Source organism: Octopus sinensis, linkage group LG10 (genome assembly GCF_006345805.1).
Source record: "Octopus sinensis linkage group LG10, ASM634580v1, whole genome shotgun sequence".
In the NCBI taxonomy this organism is placed as follows: domain Eukaryota; kingdom Metazoa; phylum Mollusca; class Cephalopoda; order Octopoda; family Octopodidae; genus Octopus; species Octopus sinensis.
The window spans coordinates 22,022,345-22,047,388 of NC_043006.1; the positions used below are offsets into that span (position 1 = coordinate 22,022,345).

The 25,044-nt window shown below is 39.7% G+C and overlaps 4 non-coding genes across 4 annotated transcripts; all 4 read left to right on the forward strand.

The window, feature by feature from the left end:
* Positions 1-7,947: 7,947 nt before the first annotated feature.
* Positions 7,948-8,031, forward strand: Trnak-uuu. Its single transcript is given in 2 exon segments — positions 7,948-7,984; positions 7,996-8,031. It is a non-coding gene; the product is annotated as a tRNA-Lys (tRNA).
* Positions 8,032-10,240: 2,209 nt separating this feature from the next.
* Trnak-uuu lies at positions 10,241-10,324 on the forward strand. Its single transcript is given in 2 exon segments — positions 10,241-10,277; positions 10,289-10,324. It is a non-coding gene; the product is annotated as a tRNA-Lys (tRNA).
* Positions 10,325-12,360: 2,036 nt separating this feature from the next.
* Positions 12,361-12,451, forward strand: Trnak-uuu. The gene is given in 2 exon segments: positions 12,361-12,397; positions 12,416-12,451. It is a non-coding gene; the product is annotated as a tRNA-Lys (tRNA).
* Positions 12,452-21,107: 8,656 nt separating this feature from the next.
* Trnak-uuu lies at positions 21,108-21,191 on the forward strand. The gene is given in 2 exon segments: positions 21,108-21,144; positions 21,156-21,191. It is a non-coding gene; the product is annotated as a tRNA-Lys (tRNA).
* The last annotated feature ends 3,853 nt before the right edge of the window (positions 21,192-25,044 follow it).

Sequence of the window (25,044 nt, forward strand, 5' to 3'; positions counted from 1 at the left end):
GAAACCTGTTACCTGAATTTCTAAGTATAGATACAGTTTTATAATTACGTTGATATATGTTTACCTACATTTTGAAATATGTATATATTATTTCATATTGCTAACGCGGTGAGCTGGCAAAATCGTTAGCATGCCAAACATAATGCTTAGCGACATTTCGTCCGTCTTCACATAGAATGCTGCCGAGATGGACTTTGCCTTTTATCGTTTCGGAGTCAATAAATACTTCAACAACAGTAGCCTAGTTTCGAAGGAGTTACTCGGGTGACATCGAGCATGAATTTGGGCTTAAAAGATTCTTCATTTCAAGAACTTTGATGATATCAATCACAAACATGAAACACCACAAACGATGTTAACGATGTCGATGACAACGATAATGACGATGATAATGATGCAGAGGAAGAGTTTTATGACCCCCACCCCCACCCCAACCCCCCAACCCCCAAAAAAGAGGTTCGTCAAGGCACCTCGAAAGATATTCTCATCATCTTGGGGAGCCGGAATACCAAACTAGATAGATAGCTGGGCTTTGGGGGATTAGATGAATATATGATTGTGGAGTGCGACGTTTAGACTTTATCAGCAGCTCCATGCTTACCCTAATCAACACAGTTCCATGCTTTCCCTAATCAACGCAGTTCCATGCTTACCCTAATCAACACAGTTCCATGCTTACCCTAATCAACGCAGTTCCATGCTTACCCTAATCAACACAGTTCCATGCTTACCCTAATCAACACAGCTCCATGCTTACCCTAATCAACGCAGTTCCACACAAAAACTCCAAGAGAACAACCTAATGGCGAAGTTCATAACTAGACTGATTTCATTCTCGCACTTAAAAACACATCGAGTCTAGCATTTGAAAGAAAAAGAACAAGTGCTGGTCTTTCCCCTATGCAAATGCCAGTAGTGATAACGACATGGTATTGATAATACTCAAATTCAAGATGGAAAAAAATCTATATGAAAAGAATACTGCCTATAATATTCGTTGTGGAAATGTCGGAAGATCCAGAGGTTGCTTTAATATTTGAGTCCAACGTGGATGGCAGGTTTGCGGTCTCCAGTTTGCAAGAAGAAGAATATATTAACTTCGAGACTGACAACTTGTAGGAAGCACTTTATGAATCAGCTTTAGAAGTTCTGACCAGAAGGAAGTAAAAACACAAACAACAAATTATAGATTACCGATGACACACTTAGACTTGCATATTACAAAACGGGGCATAAAGATAGATCAAGGTAACAGATTTTGAAGCTACTCAGCAACACTCCACAGTAAATAAGCGAATCAGAAATAAAATAAAGGAAGCCAAGAAGAAGTATATAACAGAGCAGATGCTATCCATGCTACGAACAAGGAAGCAATTCATCGTCACTGTTATTAAAGACAAAATAGGCTCTCTTCTCATTGACGAGTCAGTACTATCAGAAGATAAACCGAGTATTTTGTGTAGAACATTACGATAACCGTAAATCCTTGATTATAGTCCGCCCTTGAGTATAATACGCAGGGGATTTTTAGAGGGCTGTACCTCTGAAAAACCTAGACCTTGTGTATAATACGCACCCCTTCTCTAACTTGAGTCAAGGAGGTCTATATAACGTCCTTGGTTTGTAAAAATGTATACAGTAACGTCCTTTATTATTATTGTATATATATCGCCACCACCCCCTGCCGGAGCCTCGTGGAGCTTTAGGTGTTTTCGCTCAATAAACACTCACAACGCCCGGTCTAGGAATCGAAACCGCGATCCTACGACCGCGAGTCCGCTGCCCTAACCACTAGGCCATTGCGCCTCCACATTATTTTATATGTAACACAATGCAAACGTGTAGCCTTTTTGTGCATTTTGTTTGCAGAAAATAAAGAAATAACATTAATAACGTTTAATAAATATTGCTTACTGCAAGTTATGGATGATTCTTTTATGACTTCATTGCTTTCAGGCTTAGCTTAAGGAATTTTCGCGCCCGACATCGCAAAATGCGTCCGAATAAACACTGCCGGACAGCAAATAGAGACTCAGACATTGCTTAGAAAATAATCTTCATTTTCAAGCTCGTGTATAATACGCGCTAGGGATTTTGACCTTTAAATTTTGGGGGGGAAATGCGTATTATACTCGAGGATTTACGGTATAACGTCAGTAATATCGCCAAGAAGGCGGAAAATCATCATGGGTGGACGTGCAACCTCTTCGACATTCACACGCTTTTCGTCTCATCCTGACATCCCTGCATTGTCTACGAACTTTTGCACATATATAAGACTCTCATATAGGCTCTCAACAACTCTTTTTCTCTGCATGCATATCTTTTTTTCACTTTCAACAGTGAAGAAGCACTCCGTCGGTTACGACGATGAGGGTTCCGGTTGACCCGATCAACGGAACAGCCTACTCGTGAAATTAACGTGTAAGTGGTTGAGCACTCCACAGACACGTGTACCCTTAACGTAGTTCTCGGGGATATTCAGCGTGACACAGAGAGTGACAAGGCCGGCCCTTTGAAATACAGGTACAACAGAAACAGGAAGTAAGAGTGAGAGAAAGCTGTGGTGAAAGAGTACAGCAGGGATCACCACCATCCCCTGCCGGAGCCTCGTGGAGCTTTAGGTGTTTTCGCTCAATAAACACTCACACCGCCCGGTCTGGGAATCGAAACCGCGATCCTACGACCGCGAGTCCGCTGCCCTAACCACTGGGCCATTGCGCCTCCACACTTTCAACAGTAGACTTTTAACAAAGGACACTATTTTCAGCTAAGTTTAATCACTTTTGTTCACTCGTTTTTATTCTGTTCATTTCTTTTGCTGCACCACATAATGTTCATACATGTACCTGCATGCTGACATTATCACATTCATGTACCACACCATGCCTTTCTCGCTTATTTTTCGTGCTCTCTGCACCCTTGTAGATACAACTCACCCCTGTAAGACCCTAGGTCAGTCACATATACATAGAAAAAGTTGTTTGTCCCTTACAACGCGTCGCATGCCACACTTTGCTCCTGCACGTTCAAGGCATTTAATACCTCGTGCATCTGCTGACATATCCAGCATTGCCTCTCTCACTGGCATATGCATCGCTGTTTCGTATTTGTAATCAATGCACTGGCATACTACCTCGGCCATGAGCCCTTTTGCACATACGCACACGCAACTCTGTTACGCCTCTACAGCCTTGTTTTTCAACACGTCCGTGCCAGCTCAGCTCTTTACCCGACTCGATGCACGTCGAATGTTCACATGCTCTGCGCTCATGTTTAGGCATAAATTTCCCTCTGTTAGACCCCCGTATGGTCACATAATGAATGGAGAAATTTACCTGTCTCGCGCATCACTCCAGCATGCTACACTATCGTTCTTGCTAACCTCAGCAATTACCCGTGACAACAACACCAGACACGTTTCACTTCTGAAAACTTTCAAGGCATTTCACACACCACAATCCTGCAGCAAGATCTACGATATCATGGATTGAGAATGAGCTCACTTGCTCACCTGAGCTTATTTTACAGTGAATTTTCATACTGGCACCTGCACTCGTGTATATATCTTCATGCGCACGCACGAGCTAATATATTTTCCATCCTGCTCAGTCACTAACTGCACATTTTGGCACGCAAAATGACACCGCTATTCGGACTCTCTCCTGATATGCAAAATTTTTCGTCAGCCATGCATTTCTTTCTCTTCTTCGATCGTTCGTTTCCTTTTCCTGGAATCTCTGTGGAGGTGGAGTGATGTAGTGGCTTTATGCAGGTATGGCGTGGATTCGATCCTTGATCGCCAAATTAACAGTTCAACAGCACATTTCTCACGGTAAAACAATAGTCTTTCTGTGAGTGACAGCAGTTACATTTACCAGATGCCTTCGCTAAACAGAATAATGTCTTTGCCACTTGACTCTTCTAACCTCTTCTATTTCACCAAAAGCTAGAATAGAGATAACAGGCCCCCAACGAAATTTATTGTTCTCAACGATATGTCTCTCCTTCTGACTGGTTTTGCATAGTTATAAATACAAGAATTTGGTAAGGCAAAATCAATTCTTGTACTGTGTAAATTCCTTCTATTTCATTATATCCGATATTTAGACAAACTAACCCCAGCCCCTAAATCTTTTTTGTTTTGTCCTTGTGCTGTCCCCTTTGTGCAAACCATTTATCTTTATATATAAAAGTCAAGTTGTGTGTCTGTCTCCTACGATTTAGATTCCTAACTACTCCCACATTTTGCTGTGCAGTTTAACCAAAACCGGGTATCTTATAGTCGTGATTCATATCGAACTCTTCTGGGTATTAGCGCGCGTCTACGATGAGTCTACGATTAAAAAAATAATTTACCATCATTTTTTCCCATTTTAATGCATTTTTTCGCTATTATATAAGGGTAATAACTCTCTAAAAATGTCTACAATGAGTCAACGATTAAAAAAAAAATTTACCATTATTTTTTTCCATTTTTAATGCATTTTTTTGCTATTTTTGGGCTATAACACTCTAAAAATGCTTATATAGTTATTTCCCTTACAAACCCGAGCAACGCCGGGCGATACTGCTAGTTGGTAATAAAAAATTAGTTAGTGAACCGGCTGGTCTGTTACTTCAACTACCACCTGTCCAGAAAGACAAGTCTGGAGAAGAGGTGCCTGTCTCCAAGGAACGTTTGAGAAAAGATGGGCAAATGTCGTAAGGAAGTTTAGAGTGAATGGGGCCGCACTAGTGTAGCCGGTCAGAACGGAAAGGAAGGAAAAAAAACGAAAATTATGCAGGAAAATGCTATCTATAAAAATAAAAGAGGAAAAAAGGGGAGGGGAACGACGGGTTGAACACAAACCCGAAAAAACTTTATATCATCTTTAATTTTTAACCAATTTTAATTCTTTCTATTTTATTGTGTTCAATTTCTCATTCCGATTTAATCATTGTATAACCCCAGTCCTTAAATGTTTTTGTTTTGTCCTTATGTTGTCCCCTCTTTGTTAGACCTTTTTGGTAATTAAAGAAATTAGTTAGTGAACGGAGACAACTAGAGTCATGGCCACAAGCTGGCAGCCACTAAAGACAAACGGTCAGAGGGAGAAAGAAGGTTACAATCAACCAACTATGAGACACAACTTCCCTCGACTTTATGACTTTCAGTGGCTCAGTTTCTTTTCTCTTACATAATTCTATCACTATCTCTGGTTTACTACTACAATTAGAACGTGAACACACATACAGGCCGAAATTAACTTCCTTAACCTCGCATGCGCTTTCAATTATATAATAATAATAATGAAATTATTGTATAGAGTGCTCAGGTGCACCACAACTTGTCAGAAAGTGCGTATAAAGTACATGCAGTAACGTAAAAATGTCTGGAAAGTGAACAATGTATGAGTCAGATACATGCTTGTGTGTGTATGGAGGGGAGAAAAGCAGGTGTAGTGTTGGCGAATCTCAGAAAGCATGGAAGTTTTGAAGGATGCAGTGCTCCGACAACTAACAACTGATGCCGGCAGTTTGTTCCATGCTTCAGCAACTCTCAGCGTGAAAAAAATGTTTCCTGATGTCATGGAAGCTGTGCTACTTTCTGACTTTGTAAATATGTTCACGGGTGTTAGACGGGTGGAGTTTGAAAAGGTGCTCAGAGTTATTGTTTGTACGATGGTTGATAATTTTATGGGTGTCTGCAAAGTCAGCTGCGAGACGTCGGAGTTTCAATGTGTCCATGCCCAGGGAAGTAAGGCGTCCAGGATATTATATCACGCCTGCCCGTCGAGGCATAGAATTATATTAAGTAACGGTAAATAAATATTTCTTTACAACTTCGATCACTGTTCTTCTTCCATCTTGCACATCTGCAACAACAACAACAACTGTTACACGGTGACCACTGATTCCACCTTAACCATACCGTCACAATTGGTAACCCTCGACTACATCGAATAACAATGCCGATGCAGCGACATTTTCTCTGAGAGTGAATAAAAAAATATTTTAAAGGATTTTACCCATTGCATAGTGTAGAGGAATTGTATCAATGTTTTCTGTCTTTGAATTGAATGTTAAATTATTGTCCTATATTCATGGTTTTTATGGTGTTTGTTATTTAAAAGGTCTATTTACAACACTTTACGTTCTGATTTCATATCCAGTCGTGGTCAGCTTTGTCTTTCACTACCCCAGCTTCAATAAAACAAAGTACCAGTGAAGACTGGGGGAATCCTCTCATCAAAATTATTTGCCTTATATCTAAATCAGAAACAATTATCGCAAGGTTTTAATATTCTCTCTTCGCTCCTGTGCAGCACATGGGCTCAACTCTCCTCACCTCTTCCTCTGACTCACCTCCTTTCCTTTCTTCATCTCACACCTACTTCCTCTCTTCACTCCTATCCACCTTCTCACTTCATCGTTACCCCCTCCATTCAACTTCAACCCTACATACCCCAGCCCCACCACCCCGCCTACACATCCCATATACACACCTCAACCCCCTCTTCCTCACTTCAAACCTACACCCTACCCTCACATCCTCACACACCACCCTCGCATCCCCACATCCCAACACTGCCACACCACGCCACACACCACCACACCACATACCACACCACATCACACCACCCCGCACACACTAGCACTGACCCCTTCTCAGCACCCACACTACATACCACTACACCATATCACACCACCCCGCACATACTAGCATTGACCACTTCCCAGCACCCACACCATCATCCACACACCTACACATTACAGACGCACACACACACACACTCACATACACACGCACGCGCACCTTCGTTTGAGGATCACCAATACTTTATTATCTCCCTTTCTTCCTGGTTCTCCTGTCTAACTACCTCTGTCCAGCCAACCGCCATGATTGACCGTTAGCTCCAAACGTAAAAGACTTTCTCACCTTTCCGAGCATTAATACACCTGTTTGTTGTTTATACACCTGTGTTCATCTTTTGTTTTTCTGTAAATTCCAACTATATATATGTGTGTGTGTGTGTGTGTGTGTGTGTGTGTGACCGCGTGTGTATCTTTGGCGATTTTTTTCCTCTGTCTTCCCTTCTTTAGATTTTTCCTTTTCCTGTTTTTCTGACGAAGAGCTCCGCTCGAAACGTTAAATCCTCTTTCTCTCTTTCTTTTCCTGAAGGAGGATTTAACGTTTCGAGCGGAGCTCTTCGTCAGAAACAGAGGAAAAGGAAACATCCAAAGAAGAGAAGACGGAGGAAAAAAAATCGCCAAAGATACACACGCGGTCACACACACACACACACACACACACACACACACACATGCACACACACACACACATACACACACACACACACATACATACATACATACATACATACATACATACATACATACATACATACATACATACATACATACCTATACATAAATACATATTGAAAGTAACAGGCATGAAACTAATAGATATATATCGATACATAATGAAACTAATTGAAATTGAAACCATATATTAGGGGGAGTATTAATAGAGATGTTATTGTTTCACTTTTGACTCGTAATACGGAAACAATGATAAAAGATTGCTCCGGGCTTGCATTAGGCAAAAAGTTTTTTAAAATTTTTTGACCCATGACACTACATGGACCCTAAGTAAGGCATGTGTAAAATTTGAATGAAATTCTTTTAGTAATTCTCGAGTTTTAGTGATACACACATACTGATCCACAGCAAGACAGACAGACACACACACATTGTCACCTATATATATATAGATATATGTATATATATATATGTATGTATACACACACACACACACACATATATATACATGCATACATGTACATTTATAAATGAAGACTAGTTACGACAGAAAATTTAATCAATTTTTCTCACAACGCAACAGAAAACTAGGTTATCAAACTTGATTTATAAACTATATGATGATAGACAACCGTGTCCGCCCGCATAGCTCAGTCGGTAGAGCATCAGACTTTTATGCGTTAAGTGATCTGAGGGTCGCGGGTTCAAGTCCCTCTGTGGGCGTACTTTTTTATTTACTATATCCTTTGTGGTTTTTGTCACTGTTTACAATTTTGTTCCAATTGTTTTCAAATTTACTATATGGATTAAGTTTTGTATACTAATTATGAAAATAAAATTCATTTTTCACATTACTCCATGATTAAAAAGTTATTAGTCTTTAAGTTTTGCAAAATTTGAATGTTATAGCCAATCAGAAGCGAGTATTTAACAATCACCGTGGCGAGAAGCTCTGTTTCCATAGCAACCAAGGATGCTGCACATGCACACAAGAAGGAGAAGGTGATACGAGAAAGATAATCTTTTTGCTATAATAATCGTCTGTCGTTACGTTCTGAGTTCAAATTCCGCCGAGGTCGACTTTGCCTTTCATCCTTTCGGGGTCGATAAATAAAGTACCAGTTTCGCACTGGGGTCGATGTAATTGACTTAATCCGTTTGTCTGTCCTTGTTTGGCCCCTCTATGTTTAGCCTTGTGGGCAGTAAAGAAATATATAATAATATCCTTGTTTTTCTCTGTCACAACATATGAATGAGAAAGGAAGGAGTGATAGATGAATAAGGAAGGAAGGGATGATAGCAAACTGGTAGTGGGAGCGTTTCAACTCTGTGTGAGTATACGTGCGCATGAGTGTGCGTGTACAAGGAAAGGCGCAATGTCTTGATATGTTGATCCCCCACCCTCACCGATGATGGAAGAGGCAACGAATGCGCTGTTTTCTGATTGGCTGAAAATTCTGAAAATTATCAAACTTTGAACACCTGTAACATTTTTGCAAAATTTTTCTGGAATGAATGAATAAATGAGTAGGCGCAGGAGTGGCTGTATGGTAAGTAGCTTGCTAACCAACCACATGGTTCTGGGTTCAGTCCCACTGCGTGGCATCTTGGGCAAGTGTCTTCTGTTATAGCCCCGGTCCGACCAATGCCTTGTGAGTGGATTTGGTAGACGGAAACTGAAAGAAGCCTGTCGTATATATATATATATATTTTTTTATATATATATATATATATATATATATATATATATATATATATATGTGTGTGTGGTGTGTGTGTGTGTATGTTTCTGTGTCTGTGTTTGTCCCCCTAGCATTGCTTGACAACAGATGCTGATGTGTTTACTTCCCCGTCAACTAGCGGTTTGGTAAAAGACACCGATAGAATAAGTACTGGGCTTAAAAAGAATAAGTCCCGGGGTCAATTTGCTCGACTAAAGGCGGTGCTCCAGCATGGCCGCAGTCAAATGACTGAAACAAGTAAAAGAAAGAAAAGAAAACCAATTCGGATTCAGCGTCAAAGATTACATCTATATGATACATTAGAAAAATTTTTTTATAGATAATTGTAAACAGTGACGAAAACCACAAAGATCCTTATTTTCTACAATGAAGAAAGCTACTTTTTTTCCTGTATTTTGTTTTTTTTTCGTTTTCTTCCAACCAATTGAAGATCTTTCAAATTACAATGGATTGTTTTCAGATGTTTCACACTTATGCAGTTTTACGTGCTGATGATGAAAATCGTAATTTTCTTTTTTTTTTTTTTTGAAATCTCTCTATATATAGCTGAAGTTGTCTGTGTGTGGCAAGTTTGGTAGCCTTCAACTAACATTATCTTCTCCGAGACCCTGCTGCGCAAGTTGACCAAAATTGAGAGTATGATAGAAGAAGGCTTGTTTTCGGTTTGACCGGAAACAATGAGAAAAGATTGCTCCGGGCTTGCATTAGGCAAGAAGTTAAAAATTTTTTTTTGACCCATGACACTGCATGGACTCTAAGTAAGGCATGTGTAAATTTTGAATGAAATCCGTCTAGTAATTCTCGAGTTTTAGTGATACACACATACTGATACAGACAGACAGACACACATATATATAACGGGAAGGTTTACGAAAATAAACAAAAGACGAAGGCAGGTGGAGTACAAACAAACAATGTATTAGTATGGCGCTCAGGAATAGAAATAAAAGAAGTCTTTTACGTTTCGAGCCTACGCTCTTCGGCAGAAAGATACACAGAAAAGAAACAAGGAGAGAAACAAGAAGAGAAAAAAATTGCGTGTAGGGGCTAACGACGATCCAGCATACATGTATATTTATAAATGAAGACTAGTTACGACAGAAAATTTAATCAATTTTTCTCACACGGCAACATAAAACTAGGTTATCAAACTTGATTTATAAACTATATGATGATAGATAACCGTGTCCGCCTGCATAGCTCAGTCGGTAGAGCATCAGACTTTTAAGCATTAAGTGATCTGAGGGTCGCGGGTTCAAGTCCCTCTGTGGGCGTACATTTTTTTAACTATATTCTTTGTGGTTTTTGTCACTGTTTACAATTTTCTTCCAATTGTTTTCATATTTGCTATATGGATTAAGTTTTGTATACTAATTATGAAAATAAATTTCATTTTTCATATTACTCCATGATTAAAAAGTTATTAGTCTTTAAGATTTGCAAAATTTGAATGTTTTAGCCAATCAGAAGCGAGTATTTTACACATCACCGTGGCGAAAAGCTCTGTTTCCATAGCAACCAAAGATGCTGCACATGCACACAAGAAGGAGAAGGTGATACGAGAAAGATAATCGTTTTGCTATAATAATATTCTTGTGTTTTTCTCTGTCACAACATATGAATGAGAAAGGAAGGGGTGATAGATGAATAAGGAAGGAAGGGATGATAGCAAACTTGTAGTTTTTTCTTTTGGCTTTATTGAGAAAATTCTATAATTTGTAGGATATTGAATAGAGATCCGTTGTTTTTTTTCTTCAATTTCTGCAATTTCAACCAATCAATGGCGTCTATTGAGGTGAAAACATTCCGTGCCGTATGAATATGTCCCTCGTTTAAGAAACAGATTGGGTTTATTTACATTTCTGAAGAAAAAAAGATACCCTACCTGACCCTAACTCTAACCCTAACCCTAAAACAGATCGAAATGCAATAGATCGATACTAGGGTCATAATTATGGGTGACAATTTCATATGACACTGCTAGAAAAAACTGCCGTTCAAACCGAAAAGATCCAAGTTTTCACGCCTATTTGTATTTATCATATCAAAATTATATAGAAATTTTATATTTCATGTTTCGTTCGGTGGTACACAAATCTAAAAATCATGGTCCTTTGAATAATGAAAGCTTTGGGTTAATATTTGTTTCATACATCTTCGACTTTGCGTTTACTGTCAGGAAATATATTAATTTCGCTTAAAATATTTATTACAACACAATATACATACTGCGCTATTTTTCCTACATTAGAATTTTTCGATTCAATAAATACTTGCAGAAAGCCACTCGGAGGACGTTGTCTTTGCTTGTTATTATTAGTGAGTAAGCTAAAGACACAACAGTAGAGCAGGACTGAGATTTTATAAGTCATTCGGAGAGAAATTCCTTTTATAAGGCAATTAACTTATATTTATACAATGACTTCGCATAGTTTCCTGGAAACAAATTTCTCGGAAACATCACTCAAGTGTAAGCTTTTGAGAACATCGTTTACCTTGAGAACAAATCTGTCTGGTTTTACTTGTACCCTTGTCAATCGGCGTACCCTTTAGCATTAGTTATGACTAAACACAAATAAACCATTCCTCCTATTTCAAAAATTAGGACTGGAAAAGTTAATTCGTAATCTTCCATTTTAATATTTTATGGACACATTTGCTTGTGTCCATGAATTGAGCGGTAACGAGCAAGCAAACCAGCGGAGATTGTGGCTCGTTGATTTTTGTTGTCACTTAAAACATGCGGAACCCATGCTCCATACTTCTAAACCTTTCCCATCGAGTGAAGATGATTCTCTATAGCAGTGTGGGAATATTCCATTTTCTCTGCCAGTTCCCTTGTCGTTTGACGAGAATTTTCGTGCAAAAGTAGGCTTAATCAATTCTTCATCGAACTCAAATGTGCGTCACTGAGGTCAAAATTTCCATTTTTGAACTTGGCATACCAATCACGAGCGGTTCTTTCAGCTATGGCAGCCTCTCCATACGCAGCACAAATGTCGCGAGCAGCTTTTGCGGCCTTAGAACCTTGATTAAAAGCAAAAAGATGAAGGTGTCGAAAATGCTCGTTTTTCTTAACTTGACATTCCATTTTAATGATCTGAAAATAAACAAAAATTAACTAAAATTAACGAGAAAAAAAAAAAAAGATTCCAAAATTATTCAAAAATAGATTTCTCGAAAAAAATAGATTCCAAAATTTAAAAACGCAAGGAATTCTAAAATTTAAAAAATCGGCGGAAATTTAGTTGCCAACCAAATCGATTATCAATATTGCTTATGTACATAATATAAGATCTGCAAGTTATCCGCCCGCATAGCTCAGTCGGTAGAGCATCAGACTTTTAAAGCTAATTCCGTAGGTGATCTGAGGGTCGCGGGTTCAAGTCCCTCTGCGGGCGCACTTCTTTTTTTTCTTTTCAGTAGCAGGTATACGTGTTGAGTTTCCTCTGGAATTTTATACTGTGCGTGCCTGCTTTTTAAAAATATATTTGTTTATTCAAAATTTTAGAAATAAATTTTGGAACGGATTGCCCGCGATACAGTTTTATAATTACGTTGATATATGTTTACCTACATTTTGAAATATGTATATATTATTTCATATTGCTAACGCGGTGAGCTGGCAAAATCGTTAGCATGCCAAACATAATGCTTAGCGACATTTCGTCCGTCTTCACATAGAATGCTGCCGAGATGGACTTTGCCTTTTATCGTTTCGGAGTCAATAAATACTTCAACAACAGTAGCCTAGTTTCGAAGGAGTTACTCGGGTGACATCGAGCATGAATTTGGGCTTAAAAGATTCTTCATTTCAAGAACTTTGATGATATCAATCACAAACATGAAACACCACAAACGATGTTAACGATGTCGATGACAACGATAATGACGATGATAATGATGCAGAGGAAGAGTTTTATGACCCCCACCCCCACCCCAACCCCCCAACCCCCAAAAAAGAGGTTCGTCAAGGCACCTCGAAAGATATTCTCATCATCTTGGGGAGCCGGAATACCAAACTAGATAGATAGCTGGGCTTTGGGGGATTAGATGAATATATGATTGTGGAGTGCGACGTTTAGACTTTATCAGCAGCTCCATGCTTACCCTAATCAACACAGTTCCATGCTTTCCCTAATCAACGCAGTTCCATGCTTACCCTAATCAACACAGTTCCATGCTTACCCTAATCAACGCAGTTCCATGCTTACCCTAATCAACGCAGTTCCATGCTTACCCTAATCAACACAGTTCCATGCTTACCCTAATCAACGCAGTTCCACACAAAAACTCCAAGAGAACAACCTAATGGCGAAGTTCATAACTAGACTGATTTCATTCTCGCACTTAAAAACACATCGAGTCTAGCATTTGAAAGAAAAAGAACAAGTGCTGGTCTTTCCCCTATGCAAATGCCAGTAGTGATAACGACATGGTATTGATAATACTCAAATTCAAGATGGAAAAAAAGTCTATATGAAAAGAATACTGCCTATAATATTCGTTGTGGAAATGTCGGAAGATCCAGAGGTTGCTTTAATATTTGAGTCCAACGTGGATGGCAGGTTTGCGGTCTCCAGTTTGCAAGAAGAAGAATATATTAACTTCGAGACTGACAACTTGTAGGAAGCACTTTATGAATCAGCTTTAGAAGTTCTGACCAGAAGGAAGTAAAAACACAAACAACAAATTATAGATTACCGATGACACACTTAGACTTGCGTATTACAAAACGGGGCATAAAGATAGATCAAGGTAACAGATTTTGAAGCTACTCAGCAACACTCCACAGTAAATAAGCGAATCAGAAATAAAATAAAGGAAGCCAAGAAGAAGTATATAACAGAGCAGATGCTATCCATGCTACGAACAAGGAAGCAATTCATCGTCACTGTTATTAAAGACAAAATAGGCTCTCTTCTCATTGACGAGTCAGTACTATCAGAAGATAAACCGAGTATTTTGTGTAGAACATTACGATAACCGTAAATCCTTGATTATAGTCCGCCCTTGAGTATAATACGCAGGGGATTTTTAGAGGGCTGTACCTCTGAAAAACCTAGACCTTGTGTATAATACGCACCCCTTCTCTAACTTGAGTCAAGGAGGTCTATATAACGTCCTTGGTTTGTAAAAATGTATACAGTAACGTCCTTTATTATTATTGTATATATATCGCCACCACCCCCTGCCGGAGCCTCGTGGAGCTTTAGGTGTTTTCGCTCAATAAACACTCACAACGCCCGGTCTAGGAATCGAAACCGCGATCCTACGACCGCGAGTCCGCTGCCCTAACCACTAGGCCATTGCGCCTCCACATTATTTTATATGTAACACAATGCAAACGTGTAGCCTTTTTGTGCATTTTGTTTGCAGAAAATAAAGAAATAACATTAATAACGTTTAATAAATATTGCTTACTGCAAGTTATGGATGATTCTTTTATGACTTCATTGCTTTCAGGCTTAGCTTAAGGAATTTTCGCGCCCGACATCGCGAAATGCGTCCGAATAAACACTGCCGGACAGCAAATAGAGACTCAGACATTGCTTAGAAAATAATCTTCATTTTCAAGCTCGTGTATAATACGCGCTAGGGATTTTGACCTTTAAATTTTGGGGGGGAAATGCGTATTATACTCGAGGATTTACGGTATAACGTCAGTAATAACGGCAAGAAGGCGGAAAATCATCATGGGTGGACGTGCAACCTCTTCGACATACACACGCTTTTCGTCTCATCCTGACATCGAACCCTGCATTGTCTACGAACTTTTGCACATATATAAGACTCTCAACAACTCTTTTTCTCTGCATGCATATCTTTTTTTCACTTTCAACAGTGAAGAAGCACTCCGTCGGTTACGACGATGAGGGTTCCGGTTGACCCGATCAACGGAACAGCCTGCTCGTGAAATTAACGTGTAAGTGGCTGAGCACTCCACAGACACGTGTACCCTTAACGTAGTTCTCGGGGATATTCAGCGTGACACAGAGAGTGACAAGGCCGGCCCTTTGAAATACAGGTACAACAGAAACAGGAAGTAAGAGTGAGAGAAAGTTGTGGTGAAAGAGTACAGCAGGGATCGCCACCACCCCCTGCCGGAGCCTCGTGGAGCTTTAGGTGTTTTCGCTCAATAAACACTCACAACGCCCGGTCTGAGAATCGAAACCGCGATCCTACGACCGCGAGTCCGCTGCCCTAACCACTGGGCCATTGCGCCTCCACACTTTCAACAGTAGACTTTTAACAAAGGACACTATTTTCAGCTAAGTTTAATCACTTTTGTTCACTCGTTTTTATTCTGTTCATTTCTTTTGCTGCACCACATAATGTTCATACATGTACCTGCATGCTGACATTATCACATTCATGTACCACACCATGCCTTTCTCGCTTATTTTTCATGCTCCCCGCACCCTTGTAGATACAACTCACCCCTGTAAGACCCTAGGTCAGTCACATATACATAGAAAAAGATGTTTGTCCCTTACAACGCGTCCGCATGCCACACTTTGCTCCTGCACGTTCAACGCATTAAATACCTCGTGCATCTGCTGACATATCCAGCATTGCCTCAGTCACTGGCATATGTATCGCTGTTTCGTATTTGTAATAACTGCACTGGCATACTACCTCGGCCATGAGCCCTTTTGCACATACGCACACGCAACTCTGTTACGCCTCTACAGCCTTGTTTCTCAACACGTCCGTGCCATCATCATCGACATTGTTCGAACGTGGTCGAGACAATGGAATTTACCATGCTACGCCAGACTTCACGGTCCATCATGGCATTACGGGGGTCCTGTTGCTGGATGCCTATATCCCTGGAGATTACATCAGGGTAGGAGAGTGTGCGCCCTCTGGTATTGCGAGTAGATGGCTTCCAGAGGAGAAGAGTAGAAATTGACTCGTTTTCAGCTCTACAACAATGTCCAGCAAACTGGACACTCCTACCTTTCACAAGAGATGACACAGGCGGTAGTTTCCCATATATTTCATGCTCAGCGTGCCAGCTCAGCTCTTTACCCGACTCGATGCACGTCGAATGTTCACATGCTCTGCGCTCATGTTTAGGCATAAATTTCCCTCTGTTAGACCCCCGTATGGTCACATAATGAATGGAGAAATTTACCTGTCTCGCGCATCACTCCAGCATGCTACACTATTGTTCTTGCTAACCTCAGCAATTACCCGTGACAACAACACCAGACACGTTTCACTTCTGAAAACTTTCAAGGCATTTCACACACCACAATCCTGCAGCAAGATCTACGATATCATGGATTGAGAATGAGCTCACTTGCTCACCTGAGCTTATTTTACAGTGAATTTTGATACTGGCACCTGCACTCGTGTATATATCTTCATGCGCACGCACGAGCTAATATATTTTCCATCCTGCTCAGTCACTAACTGCACATTTTGGCACGCAAAATGACACCGCTATTCGGACTCTCTCCTGATATGCAAAATTTTTCCTCAGCCATGCATTTCTTTCTCTTCTTCGATCGTTCGTTTCCTTTTCCTGGAATCTCTGTGGAGGTGGAGTGATGTAGTGGCTTTATGCAGGTATGGCGTGGATTCGATCCTTGATCGCCAAATTAACAGTTCAACAGCACATTTCTCACGGTAAAACAATAGTCTTTCTGTGAGTGACAGCAGTTACATTTACCAGATGCCTTCGCTAAACAGAATAATGTCTTTGCCACTTGACTCTTCTAACCTCTTCTATTTCACCAAAAGCTAGAATAGAGATAACAGGTCCCCAACGAAATTTATTGTTCTCAACGATATGTCTCTCCTTCTGACTGGTTTTGCATAGTTATAAATACAAGAATTTGGTAAGGCAAAATCAATTCTTGTACTGTGTAAATTCCTTCTATTTCATTATATCCGATATTTAGACAAACTAACCCCAGCCCCTAAATCTTTTTTGTTTTGTCCTTGTGCTGTCCCCTTTGTGCAAACCATTTATCTTTATATATAAAAGTCAAGTTGTGTGTCTGTCTCCTACGATTTAGATTCCTAACTACTCCCACATTTTGCGGTGCAGTTTAACCAAAACCGGGTATCTTATAGTCGTGATTCATATCGAACCCTTCTGGGTATTAGCGCGCGTCTACGATGAGTCTACGATTAAAAAAATAATTTACCATCATTTTTTTCCATTTTAATGCATTTTTTTCGCTATTATATAAGGGTAATAACTCTCTAAAAATGTCTACAATGAGTCAACGATTAAAAAAAAAATTTACCATTATTTTTTCCATTTTTATTGCATTTTTTGCTATTTTGGGGCTATAACACTCTAAAAATGCTTATATAGTTATTTCCCTTACAAACCCGAGCAACGCCGGGCGATACTGCTAGTTGGTTATAAAAAATTAGTTAGTGAACCGGCTGGTCTGTTACTTCAACTACCACCTGTCCAGAAAGACAAGTCTGGAGAAGAGGTGCCTGTCTCCAAGGAACGTTTGAGAAAAGATGGGCAAATGTCGTAAGGAAGTTTAGAGTGAATGGGGCCGCACTAGTGGAGCCGGTCAGAACGGAAAGGAAGGAAAAAACGAAAATTATGCAGGAAAATGCTATCTATAAAAATAAAAGAGGAAAAAAGGGGAGGGGAACGACGGGTTGAACACAAACCCGAAAAAACTTTATATCATCTTTAATTTTTAACCAATTTTAATTCTTTCTATTTCATTTTGTTCAATTTCTCATTCCGATTTAATCATTGTATAACCCCAGTCCTTAAATGTTTTTGTTTTGTCCTTATGTTGTCCCTCTTTGTTAGACCTTTTTGGTAATTAAAGAAATTAGTTAGTGAACGGAGACAACTAGAGTCATGGCCACAAGCTGGCAGCCACTAAAGACAAACGGTCAGAGGGAGAAAGAAGGTTACAATCAACCAACTATGAGACTCAACTTCCCTCGACTTTATGACTTTCAGTGGCTCAGTTTCTTTTCTCTTACATAATTCTATCACTATCTCTGGTTTACTACTACAATTAGAACGTGAACACACATACAGGCCGAAATTAACTTCCTTAACCTCGCATGCGCTTTCAATTATATAATAATAATAATGAAATTATTGTATAGAGTGCTCAGGTGCACCACAACTTGTCAGAAAGTGCATATAAAGTACATGCAGTAACGTAAAAATGTCTGGAAAGTGAACAATGTATGAGTCAGATACATGCTTGTGTGTGTATGGAGAGGAGAAAAGCAGGTGTAGTGTTGGCGAATCTCAGAAAGCATGGAAGTTTTGAAGGATGCAGTGCTCCGACAACTAACAACTGATGCCGGCAGTTTGTTCCATGCTTCAGCAACTCTCAGCGTGAAAAAAATGTTTCCTGAAGTCATGGAAGCTGTGCTACTTTCTGACTTTGTAAATATGTCCACGGGTGTTAGACGGGTGGAGTTTGAAAAGGTGCTCAGAGTTATTGTTTGTACGATGGTTGATAATTTTATGGGTGTCTGCGAAGTCAGCTGCGAGACGTCGGAGTTTCAATGTGTCCATGCCCAGGGAAGTAAGACGTCCAGGATATTATATCACGCCTGCCCTTCGAGGCATAGAATTATATTAAGTAACGGTAAATAAATATTTCTTTACAACTTCGATCACTGTTCTTCTTCCATCTTGCACATCTGCAACAACAACAACAACAACCGTTACACGGTGACCACTGATTCCACCTTAACCATACCGTCACAATTGGTAACCCTCGACTACATCGAATAACAATGCCGATGCAGCGACATTTTCTCTGAGAGTGAATAAAAAAATATTATAAAGGATTTTACCCATTGCATAGTGTAGAGGAATTGTATCAATGTTTTCTGTGTTTGAATTGGATGTTAAATTATTGTCGTATATTAATGGTTTTTATGGTGTTTATTATTTAAAAGGTCTATTTACAACACTTTACGTTCTGATTTCATATCCAGTCGTGGTCAGCTTTGTCTTTCACTACCCCAGCTTCAATAAAACAAAGTACCAGTGAAAAACTGGGGGAATCCTCTCATCAAAATTATTTGCCTTATATCTAAATCAGAAACAATTATCGCAAGGTTTTAATATTCTATCTTCGCTCCTGTGTAGCACATGAGCTCAATTCTCCTTCCCTCTTCCTCTGACTCACCTCCTTTCCTCTCTTCACTCCTATCCACCTTCTCCCTTCATCGTTACCCCCTCCATCCACACTTCAACCTACACACCCCAGCCCTACCACCCCGCCCACACATCCCACATACACACCTCTACCCCACATCCTCACTTCAAACCTACACCCTACCCTCACATCCTCGCACGCCACCCTCGCATCCCCACATCCCAAAACTACCACACCACCTCACACACCAGCACACCACATACCACACTACATCACATCACCCCGCACACACTAGCACTGACCCCTTCTCAGCACCCACACCACACACCACTACACCATATCACACCACCCCGCACATACAAGCATTGACCACTTCCCAGCACCCACACTATCATCCACACACCCACACATTACAGACGCACACACACACACACTCACATACCCACGCACGCGCACCTTCGTTTGAGGATCACCAATACTTTATTATCTCCCCTTCTTCCTGGTTCTACTCTCTAACGACCTCTGTCCAGCCATCCGCCATGATTGACCGCTAGCTCCAAACGTAAAAGACTTTCTCACCTTTCCGAGCATTAAACTAATACACCTGTTTGTTGTTTATACACCTGTGTTCGTCTTTTGTTTTTCTGTAAATTCCAACTATATATATGTGTGTGTGTGTGTGTGTGTATCTTTGGCGATTTTTTTTCCTCCGTCTTCCATTCTTTGCATTTTTCATTTTCCTATGTTTCTGACGAAGCGCTCCGCTCGAAACATTAAATCCTCTTTCTTTCTTTCTTTCCTTTCCTGAAGGAGGATTTAACGTTTCGAGCGGAGCTCTTCGTCAGAAACAGAGGAAAATGAAAAATCCAAAGAAGGGAACAGGGAGGAAAAAATCGCCAAAGATACACACGCGGTCACACACACACACACACACACACACACACACCACACACACACACACATGCACACACACATACATACATAGATACATACATACATACATACATACATACATACATACATACATACATAATACATACATACATACATACATACATACATACATGCACAGACACATACATACATACATACATACATACATACATACATACATACATACATACATGCATACATACATACATACATACATACCTATCTATACTTAAATACATATTGAAAGTAATAGGCATGAAACTCTCGATACATAATGAAACTAACTGAAATTGAAACAATATGTTAGGGGAAGTATTAATAGAGATGTTATTGTTTCACTTTTGACTCGTAATACGGAAACAATGATAAAAGATTGCTCCGGGCTTGCATTAGGCAAGAAGTTAAAAAAAGTTTTTGACCCATGACACTGCATGGACTCTAAGTAAGGCATGTGTAAAATTTGAATAAATTCTGTTTAGTAATTCTCGAGTTTTAGTGATACACACATATTGATACAGACAGACAGACACACACACACACACACATTCTCAGCTTTATATATATATAGATATATAGGCGGCGAGCTGGCAGAAACGTTAGCGCGCCGGGCGAAATGCTTAGCGGTATTTCGTCTGTCGTTACGTTCTAGGTTCAAATTCCGCCGAGGTCGACTTTGCCTTTCATCCTCTCGTACCAGTTACGCACTGGGTCGATCTAATCGACTTAATCCCTTTGTCTTTCCTTGTTTGTCCCCTCTATGTTTAGCCCCTTGTGGGTAGTAAAGAGTATATAGATATATGTATGTACACACACACACACACACACACACACACATATATATATATATATATATATATATATATATATATATATATATATATATATACATACATGCATGCATACATGTACATTTATAAATGAAGACTAGTTACGACAGAAAATTTAATCAATTTTTCCCACACCGCAACATAAAACTAGGTTATCAAACTTGATAACTGTGTCCGCCCGCATAGCTCAGTCGGTAGAGCATCAGACTTTTAAGCATTAAGTGATCTGAGGGTCGCGGGTTCAAGTCCCTCTGTGGGCGTACTCGTTTTTACTATATTTTTTGTGGATTTGTCACTGTTTACAATTTTCTTCCAATTGTTTTCATATTTGCTATATGGATTAAGTTTTGTAAACTAATTATGAAAATGAAATTCATTTTTTCATATTACTCCATGATTAAAAAGTTATTAGTCTTTAAGATTTGCAAAATTTGAATGTTATAGCCAATCAGAAGTGAGTATTTTACACATCACCGTGGCGAAAAGCTCTGTTTCCATAGCAACCAAAGATGCTGCATATGCACACAAGAAGGAGAAGGTGATACGAGAAAGATAATCGTTTTTGCTATAATAATATTCTTATGTTTTTCTCTGTCACAACATATGAATGAGAAAGGAAGGGGTGATAGATGAATAAGGAAGGAAGGGATGATGGCAAACTGGTAGTGGGAGCGTTTCACCTCTGTGTGAGTATATGTGCGCATGAGTGTGCGTGTACAAGGAAAGACGCAATGTTTTGATATGTTGACCCCCCCCTCTCACAGATGATGGAAGAGGCAACGAATGCGCTGTTTTCTGATTGGCTGAAAATTCTGAAAATTATCAAACTTTGAACACCTGTAACATTTTTGCAAAATTTTTCTGGAATAAATGAATAGGCGCAGGAGTGGCTGTGTGGTAAGTAGCTTGCTAACCAACCACATGGTTTCGGGTTCAGTCCCACTGAGTGGCATCTTGGGCAAGTGTATTCTGTTATAACCCCGGGCCGACCAATGCCTTGTGAGTGGATTTGGTAGACGGAAACTGAAAGAAGCCTGTCGAATATATGTATATATATATATATATGTGTGTGTGTGTGTATGTTTGTGTGTCTGTGTTTGTCCCGCTAGCATTGCTTGACAACCGATGCTGGTGTGTTTACGTCCCCTTCACCTAGCGGTTTGGTAAAAGAGACCGATAGAATAAGTACTGGGCTTAAAAAGAATAAGTCCCGGGGTCGATTTGCTCGACTAAAGGCGGTGCTCCAGCATGGCCGCAGTCAAATGACTGAAACAAGTAAGAGAAAGAAAACAAAACCAATTCGGATTCAGCGTCAAAGATTACATCTTTATGATACATTAGAAAAATGTAGATGGCTTCCAGAGGAGAAGAGTAGAAATTGCCTCGTTTTCAGCTCTACAACAATGTCCAGCAAACTGGATTCTTCTACCTTTCACAAGAGATGACACGGGTGGTAGTTTCCCATATATTTGCATGCTCAGCGTGCCAGCTCAGCTCTTTACCCGACTCGATGCACGTCGAATGTTCACATGCTCTGCGCTCATGTTTAGGCATAATTTCCCTCTGTTAGACCCCTGTATGGTCACATAATGAATGGAGAAATTTACCTGTCTCGCGCATCACTCCAGCATGCTACACTGTCGTTCTTGCTAACCTCAGCAATTACCCGTGACAACAACACCAGACACGTTTCACTTCTGAAAACTTTCACGGCATTTTACACGCTACAATCCTGCTGCAAGATCTACGATATCGTGGATTGAGAATGAGCTCACTTGCTCACCTGAGCTTATTTTACAGTGAATTTTCATACGTGCACCTGCACTCGTGTATATATCTTCATGCGCACGCACGAGCTAATATATTTTCCATCCTGCTCAGTCACTAACTGCACATTTTGGCACGCAAAATGACACCGCTATTCGGACTCTCTCCTGATATGCAAAATTTTTCCTCAGCCATGCATTTCTTTCTCTTCTTCGATCGTTCGTTTCCTTTTCCTGGAATCTCTGTGGAGGGGGAGTGATGTAGTGGCTTTATGCAGGTTTGGCGTGGATTCGATCCTTGATCGCCAAATTTCGCTTAACAGTTCAACAGCACTTTTGTCACGGTAAAACAATAGTCTTTCTGTGAGTGACAGCAGTTACATTTACCAGATGCCTTCGCTAAACAGAATAATGTCTTTGCCACTTGACTCTTCTAACCTCTTCTATTTCACCAAAAGCTAGAATAGAGATAACAGGCCCCCAACGAAACCTATTGTTTTCAACGATATGTCTCTCCTTCTGACTGGTTTTGCATAGTTATAAATACAAGAATTTGGTAAGGCAAAATCAGTTCTTGTACTGTGTAAATTCCTTCTATTTCATTATATCCGATATTTAGACAAACTAACCCCAGCCCCTAAATCTTTTTTGTTTTGTCCTTGTGCTGTCCCCTTTGTGCAAGCCATTTATCTTTATATATAAAAGTCATGTTGTGTGTCGGTCTCCTACGATTTAGATTCCTAACTACTCCCACATTTTGCGGTGCAGTTTAACCAAAAGCGGTTATCTTATAGTCGTGATTCATATCGAGCCCTTCTGGGTATTAGCGCGCGTCTACGATGAGTCTACGATTTAAAAAAAAATTTACCATCATTTTTTTTCCATTTTAATGCATTTTCTTCGCTATTATATAAGGGAAGTAACTCTCTAAAAATGTCTACGATGAGTCAACGATTAAAAAAAAAATTTACCATCATTTTTTTTCCATTTTTGATGCATTTTTGGGCTATAACTCTCTAAAAATGCTTATATAGTTATTTCCCTTACAAGCCCGAGCAACGCCGGGCGATACTGCTAGCTGGTAATAAAAAAATTAGTTAGTGAACCGGCTGGTCTGTTATTTCAACTACCACCTGTCCAGAAAGAAAAGTCTGGAGAAGAGGTGCCTGTCTCCAAGGAACGTTTGAGAAAAGATGGGCAAATGTCGTAAGGAAGTCGAGAGTGAATTGGGCCGCACTAGTGTAGCCAGTCAGAACGGAAAAGAAGGAAAAAACGAAAATTATGCAGGAAAAAAGCTATCTATAAAAAGAAAAAAGAGGAAAAAAGGAGAGGGGAACGACGGGTTGAACACAAACCCGAAAAATCTTTATATCATCTTTAATTTTTAACCAATTTTAATCGCCAAAGATACACACGCAGCGACACACACACACACACACACACACACACACACACACCACACACACACACACATATATATATAGTTAAATGTTTTGTTTTGTCCTTATGTTGTCCCCTCTTTGGTAGACCGTTTTGGTAATTAAAGAAACTAGTTAGTGAACGGAGACAACTATATATATATGTGTGTGTGTGTGTGTGTGTGTGGTGTGTGTGTGTGTGTGTGTCACTGCGTGTGTATCTTTGGCGATTTTTTTCCTCCGTCTTCCCTTCTTTGGATTTTTCATTTTCCTTTTTTTCTGACGAAGCGCTCCGCTCGAAACATTAAATCCTCCTTCTTTCTTTCCTTTCCTGAAGGAGGATTTAACGTTTCGAGCGGAGCTCTTCGTCAGAAACAGAAGAAAAGGAAAAATCCAAAGAAGGGAACAGAGAGGGAAAAAATCGCCAAAGATACACACGCGGTCACACGCACACACGCACACACATGCACACACACATACATACATAAATACATACATATATACATACATGCATACATATATACATACATACATACATGCATGCGTACATACATACATACATACATATACATACATACATACATACATACATACACACATACATACATGCATACCTATACATAAATACATATTGAAAGTAATAGGCATGAAGCTAATAGCTATATATCGATACATAATGAAACTAATTGAAATTGAAACCATATATTAGGGGAAGTATTAATAGAGATGTTATTGTTTCACTTTTGACTCGTAATACGGAAACAATGATAAAAGATTGCTCCAGGCTTGCATTAGGCAAGAAGTTAAAAAAAATTTTTGACCCATGACACTGCATGGACTCTAAATAAGGCATGTGTAAAATTTGAATGAAATTCGTTAAGTAATTCTCGAGTTTTAGTGATACACACATACAGATACAGACAGACACA